The following is a 10,150-nucleotide window of genomic DNA, read 5'->3' on the forward strand; positions in this document are numbered from 1 at the left end:
TTAATAATACATTCCTTTTATAATCTTTTTTTAAAAAAGTATGTTTAGTAGTTGTGGAAAATTTAGAAATTTTAGGGAAAATTCTGAGTCTCTCTGCCCTCCAATTGCTTTAAATAAGATGACATTTTTTCTCATGTACTGATGGCTAGGTTTAGAAACCTACTTTGTCCTGATAATACTTTAAGGAGAATGTCATGTGATCATGGAGAGCCATACTTGCTGGAGGCAAACTGTGTCTCCTGTAAGAGCTGGAAGAAGAAAGATAGAAACAGAAATTCTATCTTTTATTCCCTTCTTTCTAAAGATGAGGATGATCTTATGTGCCAGTTCTCCCATCCTTAGTGAGGATTGAAAGAAATAATTTCTGTAATGCATATCTTGTTCGTTTTTATTTTAAAATGTAAAATTTAGAAAAATTGTGTGTGTGTGTGAATGTGATCTAAAAACAGTAACTATTTTAGCAATTTTGCATACATTCTGTGACTCTCTCAGACAGTATTTGTTGAATGAAAGAATCTTATTTTGATGCCACTTCAACTTAAAGACAGTTTAGCATCCTGTTTATGCTTGACAGAGGTAAAATGTTTTCTGAAATCTTAGTTTTAGTAGTGTTACATCAGGAGTCAGATCTTTTGGGAAGCAGATTTCTAACTGTATGTTTTTTAGATTTGATTTTTAAAAATCCAAAATCTTACAGTATTTATGTATTAAAAGTGTAAACTGCAAAAGACCCTAAGACATAGATATACCACCTATAATGATTTTCCTTGAATTGTATATAGTTTTCTGCGTAAGCTGGAGAGCTGATCAACGTATGCAAATATATAACTTTAAAATAAAGTATGAGAAATACTTCAAAAAATTAAGTATTTCACTAGAAATGGAATTTGTGTGAGAGGGAGACATTTTCCTCAAGCATTTAAAAAACAAATATTAAATGTAAAATTATACTTGGCAGTTCACTTATTCTTGTAAACATTTTATAAGCTATCAGTGCTTAGCCTTTAAACAACTCTTTCACTAAGAGGAGTTGGCATCTATGTTCTTGGAGAAGATGGAAGTTGATAGCCTTCCTAAAAATACTTGCCTCTGATAAGAAATTGGTGATAGAAGTTGAAAGAGATGAATGTGGGTTAAACTTGATTTCATAAAACATGTTGTTGTTAGGTGCTGTTGGTTCAAAATACTGTTGATATAATTTGGTTGCATAGAACTAGTACAGTTTTCCTGTAAGCTGATCTCATGGTCTTATGTTGCAGTTACTCTTTCCTAAGATGTCCAGATGTTGTTGTTGTTAGCAACCTCATGTAAAACAGAAGGAAACACTGCCCGGCCCTGTGCCATCCTCACAATCGTTGCTGTGTTTGAGCCCATTGTTACAGCCACTGTGTCAGTCCATCTCCTTGAGAGTCTTCCTCTTTTTTGCCTACCCATCTGAGAAGCATGATGTCCTTCTCCAGGAACTGGTCCCTCCTGACAACATGTCCAAAGTGCGTGAGATGAACTCTCGCCATCCTCGCTTCTAAGGGGCATTCTGGCTGTACTTCTTCCAAGACAGATTTGTTCATTCTTCTGACATTCCATGGTATATTCAGTATTGTGTCGGTTCTGGAGGAAGGTCCTCATTAATCTTCCCCCACACGAGGAGCCTTCTGCCGAAGAACCCTGGGTCCAAAGGACACGCTCTGCTCCTGGCGCTGCTTTCAGACAGGGTCCCCCTGTCTCTCTGCTCGCTTCTGTTTTATATCTCAAAAGAGATTGGCTCAAGACACAGTCCAATCTTGTGGATTGAGTCCTGCCTCATTAACATAACTGCCTCCTATCCCATCTCATTAACATCATAGAGGTGGGATTTACAACACATAGGAAAACCACATAAGATAACAAAATGGTGTACAGTTACACAATACTAGGAATCTTGGCTTAGCCAAATTCATACACATATTTTTTGGGGACACAATTCAATCCATGATACAAGGTGATTGAAAAGACCATTGCTTGGGTCAGGCGCACCTTAGTCCTCAAAGTGACGTTTTCACTTTTTTAACACTTCTAAAGAGGTTTTTTGCAACAGCTTTGCTCAGTGGAGTACATCATTTGATTTCTTGACTACTGCTTCCATGGGCATTGATTGTGGATCCAAGTAAAATGGAATCCTGACAACTTTAATTTCTTTTTATTATGATGTTGCTTATCGGTCTAGTTGTGAGGATTTTTGTTTTCTTTATGTTGAGGTATAATCCCTATTGAAGGCTGTAGTCTTTGGTCTTCATCAGTAAGTACTTTAAGTCCTCTTTGCTTTTAGCAAGCAAGATTGTGTCATCTGCATATCGCAGGTTGTTAATGAGTCTTCCTCCAATCCTTATGCTGTGTTCTTTTTCATATAGTCCAGCTTCTCAGATTATTTGCTTAGCATATAGATGGAGTAAGCATGGTGAAAGGATACAACCCTGACCCACACCTTTCCTGATTTTAAACCACGTAGTATACCCTTGTTCTGTTTGAACGACTGCCTCTTGGTCTATACAGTTTCCACAGAAGCACAATTAAGTATTCTGAAATCCCATTCTTTGCAGTGTTATCCATAATTTGTTATGATCCACACAGTCGAATGCCTTTGCATAGTCAATAAAACACAGGTAAAAATCTATCCAGTATTCTCTGCTTTCAGTTAAGATCCATCTGACATCATCAGTGATATCCGTCATTCCACACTGTCTTCTGCATCGGCTTGAAATTCTGGCTGTTCCCGGTGGATGTAGTGCTGCAATCTTTTTTGAATTATTTTCAGCATAATTTTACTTGCATGTGATATTAATGATGTTGTTTGATAATTTCCGCATTCCGTTAGATCACCTTTCTAGGAATGGGCACTTACATGTATCTCTTCCAGTTGGTTGGTCAGGTTGCTGTCTTCCAGATTTCTTGACATAGATGAGTGAACGCTTCCAGCATTGTATCTGATTCTTGAAACATCTCAGTTGGTATTCTGTCGATTCCTGGAGCATTGTTTTTCACCAGTGCCTTCAGTGCAGCTTGGACTTCTTCCTTCAATTCCATTGGTTCTTCATCATATGCTACTTTCTGAAGTGGTTGAACATCGACCATTTCTTTTTGGTACGGTGACTTTGTGTATTCCTTCTATCTTCTTTTGATACTTCCTGTGTTGTTCAGTATTTTGCCCATAGAGTCCTGCAGTATTGCAACTTGAGGCTTGAATTTTTTCTTCAGTTCTTTCAGCTTGAGAAATGCCGAGCATGTTCTTCCCCTTTGGTTTTCTAACTCCAGGTCTTTGCACATTTCGTTATAATGCTTTTCTTTGTCTTCTTGTTCTGCTCTTTGGAATCTGTTCAGCTCATTTACTTCATCATTTTTTCCGTTCACTTAAGCTACTGTATGTTCAAGAGCAAGTTTCAGAGTCTCTTCTGACATCCATTTTATTCTTTTCTTTCTTTCATGTCTTTTTAATGACCTTATGCTTTCTTCATGTATGATGTCCTTGATGTTATCCCACAACTTGCATAGTCTGTGGTCATTAATGTTCAGTGTGTTGTACCTGTTCTTGAAGGTAACTGCCTCCTATCCCATCTCATTAACATCATAGAGGTAGGATTTACAACACACAGAAAAATCACATAACAAAATGGTGTACAGTTACACAATGCTGGGAATCTTGGCTTAGCCAAATTCATACACATATTTTTTGGGGACACAATTCAATCCATGACACAAGGCGATTGAAAAGACCATTGTTGGGTCAGGCACACCTTAGTCCTCAAAGGTCGTGCTTTGGCTCTTGTGGACTTGTTCTAATTTTCTTTAGCCTCAACTTGAACTTGCATATAAGCAATTGATGATCTGTTCTGCAGTCGGCCCATGACCTTGTTCTAACTTACGATATTGAGCTTCTCCATTGTCTCTTTCCACAGATGTAGTAGATTTAATTCCTGTGTATTCCATCCAGCGAGTTGTATGTATATAGTCACCATTTATGTTGTTGAAAAAAAGTATTTGCAATGAAGAAGTGGTTGATCTTGCAAAAGTATCATGTGGTTTCCCACATTGTTTCTGTCAGCAAGGCCATACCAAAATATAGCTCATAAAACATACTATTTAGATAATTATTATACACATAAAGATCAGAAAATATTTGTATTTTTGTATTTTTTAATATTTTATTGGAGATTTGGTAGTAACTGGGTGAATACCGTGAGAACTTGGGAATGTCACAGTAATGCTCTGACGTCCTCTTCATCTGAAGATCCCCAGAGAGTCTGTGTTTATGTCATGATCAGGTTAGTGGAAAACGGAATGGTGCCCCATTATGCAATTTCTGGCTTAACCCTTGGTGGTTAGAGACAATTTAATGTAATACATTTCTTAGTAGATAGAATTACGAGTTTGAAAGAAGAATTCACGGGCCTGTGCATTCAAAGTTTGTTATCAATAGATTAGGCTAGAAATAACAGAGTGATAACAGGCAGCTTGTGAGAGCAGACTGGTTGGAATTTATTGCCAAAGACACCAGACTATCTAGGAACCAGAGGAGGAGAGTCAGTGACAGCAATGGGATTCCAAGGTTCCTTGGATAGTTTTCAGCATCCTAGTTATTCTCCATACCTTTTGATAGTATCCTGAGTGAGTTTTCTGAAGCTATTTTCTTTAGTCCGCCAGATTAGGACAGTTGTCTTTCAGATGGGATGGTTGTAATTGGTGACTGAAAAATTTGCTTTGGACCTAAGTCTTGTCTTTTCATCTGTATGTTTTTATCCCCCTCGCCACACTGCTTATGTGTTGTGTATTTTTGTTGGTAGATGCCTTTTGCTTTGAATTAGAGGACAGTTTACTTGTTACTGAGCAGATTGAGACTGCTATACTATAAATAAAGATAGCGTATTTTAAAAAACAAAACAACTGAAATAACTAATTTCTATTATGCATGTATTTGTTTTTATTTTAAAATGTGCAATACAGAAAACTGGGGTATATGTGAATGTGATCTAAAAACAACTATTTTATCAATTTTCCATACATAAAACCTATTGTGAAATAATGGAAAGAGAATGAATTCATGGTGTGAACCATCGTGGGTAGAGACAACAAATGCAAGTGTCCAACAGGCACAACTATTACTGGAGATGTGAAAAGAGGGACAAACGGCTTTGTTTCTTACTTTGCTTAGTTTGTTACTTATATTTGGACATACTGTGCTTGGACATATCTGGGTAAAATATTTTGTACTTAAATATAATATTTCTCATCTGCACTGTTCTAAGTGGAGTTTCAGTTTTTATTTGGTAGTTAGATTAGAGAATGGAAAATGTCTGTAAGTCCATGAAAAGGAAAAGAAATCATTGGAGGTTTTGATGTTAAACTTTGTTGAGAATCAGTATTGAGTTCTATGTTATATAGACTGTTGGAGGTGGACTAATTTTGCTATTCTGTATTCAATGTCTAGTATGTAAGTTCTTCACCTAATAAGTGCCCAGTAAATATTTGTATGATAAATAATGAAAATGCTGATGATGTTTCAAAAAAAAATGTCTTAGAGCTTTTATAGTATTTTCCTTGATAAAGATCATTTAAGCCAAAAAATAAATTATAAAATCCTTCCTCACATACACTTAAAATATACTACCAAATGGCCTTTGCATTATTTTATTTATTTATTTTTAATTGTGCTTTAGATGAAGGTTTACAGAATAGTTTCTCATTAAACAGTCAGTACACATATTGTTTTATGTCATTGGTTAACAACACCACAACATGTCAGCACTCTCCCTTCTCGACCTTGGAGGACCTTTCTTGTTGTTTTTTTGGTAAAAATACATAGCCAAAGTTATACCGTTTCAAAAGTTTCTAAATGTACAATTCAGTGACATTGATTACATTCTTCCAGTTGTGCTGGTGTTCTCACTATCCTTTTCCAAATTACTGCATCGCAATTATCTTCAACTCACTTGCTCCCTAGGCTTCACATCAAACCTTTTGAGTTGTTGTTGTCAATTTGATCTCACATAGATAATTCTTCTTGTACCTTAGATGAAGGTTTACGGAACAAATAATTTCTCATTAAACAGTTAGTACACATATTGCCCTGTGACAATGGTTAACCCACCCCACAACTTGTCAGACTGTCCCGTCTCAACCTTGAGTTCTCTGTCACCAGCTTTCTTGTCCCCTCCTGCCTTCTAGTCCTTGTCCTTGGATTGCTGTGCCTCATTAGTCCCATTTTGTCTTATGGGGCTGTCCAGTCCCTGGCTGAACAGTGAACCTTGGGAGTGACTTCACCACTGAGCTAAAAAGATGTCTCGGGGGCCATACTCTGGGGGTTTCTCCAGTCTGTCAGGCCAGTAAATCTGATCTTTATTTGTGAGTTAGAATTTTGTTCTACATCCTTCTCCGGCTCTGTCCAGGACCCTCTGTTGTGATCCCTGTCAGAACAGTCAGTGGTGGTAGCTGGGCACCATCTATCTGTACTGGACTCAGTCTGGTGGAGGCCATGGTAGCTGTGGTCCATTAATCCTTTGGACTAATCTTTTCCTTGTATCCTGTTCCTTGCATTCTCCCTTGCTCCCGAAGTGGTGAGACCAGTGGACTATCTTAGATGGCTGCTCACAGGCTTTTAAGACCCCAGACACTACTCACCAAGGTAGAATGTAGAACATTGTCTTTATAAACTGTGTCATGCCAATTGAGCTAGATGTTCCCCGAGACCATGGTCCCCACAGCCCTCCGCCCAGCAGTTTAGTCCCTCAGGGAGTTTGGAAGTGTCTGCGGAGCTTCCATGACCTTTGCTTGTACAAGTTGTGCTGGCTTCTCCAGTATTGTGTACTGTCATACCCTCCACGAAAGTTACCACTTATCTATTGTCTATTTATTCTCCCCCCATCCTCCCATCCCTTGTAACCGATAAAGATTCTTTTTGTGTGTAAACTTTTTCATGAGTTTTTAGAGTAGAAGTCTCATACAATATTTGTCCTTTTGTGATTGACTTATTTCACTCAGCATAATGTCCTCCAGTTTCATCCATGTTATGAGATGCTTCACAGATCATTGTTCTTTATCGTTGCATAATACTCCATTGTGTGTATGTTCCATAGTCTGTTTATCCATTCATCTGTTGATGGGCATCTAGGTTGTTTCCATCTTTTTGCTATCGTGAACAGTGCTGCTGTGAATATGGGTGTGCATATGTCTGTTCGTGTGATGGGTCTTATTTCTCTAGCATTATTTTATTTTTAGGTTGCAAGTTTATGTATCCTTATCTTAATCCTTTGTTACCTCCTTTTTGCTATACCTTCATATATTTAGGAGCATGTCCAACTATTGAGATTAATTTTGGAGTTTCTGGTGAAAGTTTAATTACTTTTATTTTAAAATATTGTCATCAAAATTAGACCTAGGATGTATATGAAGAACTTAGAAATTATTTAATACTCTTTGTGTTAATACAAACTGCTTATGCGTGACCCTGTCTTCGTTTTCTTAGTATACGTTGGATTTTTTTATAATGATGGAAGGATTACTTTTGAATTTATCCTTTAAAAATGGATACTTTCAAAATAAATATGGAAGTTTAACAGATAAATATATCCCACAGTATTTTATTAATTTACTTTAGTGACAGTATATTCACGTATTTTCCAAAATATTTTGGATACTTCGAATACTGAATTCCGGCAGCAGCATCTGTTCACAATCTACTCCTCACACCCATTAAACCTTGGATAGAATTCGTATTTTAGTAAAGGTAGTTTTTTTTACAAGGTAAATCATTTGACTCTCCATTCTTTCTTCTCCAGCTACACCCAATCCTCAGTTATTGGATGTTTTCAAAGACCAAGTCATTATGCAAAAATAGACATTACGCAAAAATGGAGTAAGAACACATCCGATCACAAAATGGAGGATGACTACATCATTCCATCACTGACAAATTACATCATTACATAACTGCCAAAGCACTGAGAACCATGGCCCAGCCGTGTTGACACATAACTTTCACCATCACAGCTGGCTTTACTCTCGCCTTCCACCTTGGTGTTCATTACTGCCAGATGTACATTGTTAATGCACAAACTAGATAGATTTTTTAGTATTGTTGTAAATGCGAAATGTCAGATAATGAGACGGTTAGTGAGGAGAAGATGTACTTGCATACATATAGAATCTATGTTGAGGCTTTTTTGGTTTTTGTCTTATTGTTTTTTTTTAAATAATAAGTTGAAGTTAGTTCCTTGTCTGGCAAGAAGTGAATTAATGTGAATTTTGTGATAAGGTGCAAAAGAGGATGTAATTTGGATTTTAGAGTCCTTAAAAAGTGATAATGATGAGAAACTAAGGATAAATATAGATTATACATGTTTTAAAAGTAATGCTGATTGCTGATCTGGCTTTCTTATAGACTTTTGTTGATAATACTTCCTACTTGTAGGGGAGTGGGCCATATCATTCACTGAGAGAGTATGAATTAGTGGAACGGTTTTAAAGGGCAATTTGGTAATGTCTATTAAAATTTTAAATATATGTACCTGTCAAGAAATTTACTGTACAGTTATACTCAGGCATGTTCAGAGGATGTATGCCCAAGGATGTTCATTGCAGCGTTTTGAAAGGTTCGAAATAAAATAAATGGCCCATCAATAGGGGATTGACGAAATAAATTATAATACAGTTCTCTAGTGGAAAATTGAGTCGCTGCTTAAAGAGATAGCTCTACATGTGCTAATCTTGATGTTTTCAAGGAGCATTAAATTTGAAAAATGAAGATGCAGGAAAGTATGCATAATATGCTTCCATTTCTATAAAAAAAATCTTAGACGAAGATGTGCTTGACATATGTAAGTTATTTTTATATGACTGCACTAACTAGTTGTGCCTCTTAGGGCTTGGTGAGAGGTAGATTTACTTTTCCCTCTGTTCTTTTTTATGCTGTGAATGTTTTCCTTGTACATAGAACTGCACCATAGGGTTTCCAAGGAGTGGCTGGTGAATTTAAGCTGCCGACTTTTGGTTAACAGATAATTGCTGAACCACTGCACCACCAGGGCTCCTTAAAAACGATAGTTAATAAAAAAAGAAAATCCTTAGTGGTAATGAAGAGAATATTACTGTGCTATGTTAGATGTGCATCTCGAACCCTCAGTCATTTTATAGTATGATTGATTTATCAGAAAAACAAGTTAAAATCATGAGGATAATGTTGTAATAATGTATGAGCTTTCAGAAATTTTATCAGACTTCATTAGCCTTTTAATTTAAATTCTGTTTAACTCTTTAGTATCTGTCTTTTATTTATATTTAGTCCCAGATATTTCACACTTGTGTTTCAGAATTTTGCTCTAAAATATAATTTACATGGTAAAAGGAGGAAAACAGAGATTATGAAGTAATACCTAAATTTCATACATTTGGAGAGGTGAAATTTGTTCTAATATTGTTTTTCTAATAGTTTCTTTTCATGTAGGTGAGTAAAATGATTATGTTTGTCCTACCACTGATATCCATCCTCGCTTTGTTTGAAAATGTGGATTTTGAAGTCTTGCCTTTCCTTAAATAGAAAAAAGATATTTTTTTCTTTTAATTTTTTTTACTGTACTTTAGATGAAGGTTTACAGAATAGTTTCTCATTAAACAGTAAGTACACATATTGTTTTATGACATTGGTTAAAAACCCCACGACATGTCAACACTCTCCCTTCTCGGCCTTGGAGGACCTTTTTTTTGGTGAAAATATACATAGTCAAAGTTACGCCATTTCTAAAGGTTCTACATGTACAATTCAGTGACATCGATTACATTCTTCCCGTTGTGCTGCTATTCTCATTATCTTTTTCCAGATTATTCTGTCACTCTTATCTTCAACTCACTGCCCCCTAGGCTTCCCATCAAACCTTTTGAGTTGCTGTTGTCAATTTGATCTGACATAGATAATTCTTTTTTTTTTTGTACCTTAGATGAACGTCTGCAGAACAAATAGTTTCTCATTGAACAGTACACATATTGCCCTTTGACAATGGTTAACAACCCCACGACATGTCAACACTGTCCCTTCTCAACCTTGAGTTCTCTGTCACCAGCTTTCTTGTCCCCTGCTGCCTTCTAGTCCTTGTCCCTGGATTGCTGTGCCTCATTAGTCCCATTTTGT

The 10,150-nt window shown here is 36.5% G+C and overlaps 1 protein-coding gene across 8 annotated transcripts in view; it reads left to right on the top strand.

Moving 5' to 3' along the window:
- ANKRD17 (ankyrin repeat domain 17) overlaps positions 1 to 10,150 on the top strand; it is a 203,159-nt gene that overhangs the window by 25,661 nt on the left and 167,348 nt on the right. The gene's annotated exons all lie outside the window — the stretch shown is intronic.

Source organism: Trichechus manatus, unplaced genomic scaffold (assembly GCF_000243295.1).
Source record: "Trichechus manatus latirostris isolate Lorelei unplaced genomic scaffold, TriManLat1.0 scaffold00108, whole genome shotgun sequence".
In the NCBI taxonomy this organism is placed as follows: Eukaryota; Metazoa; Chordata; class Mammalia; order Sirenia; family Trichechidae; genus Trichechus; species Trichechus manatus.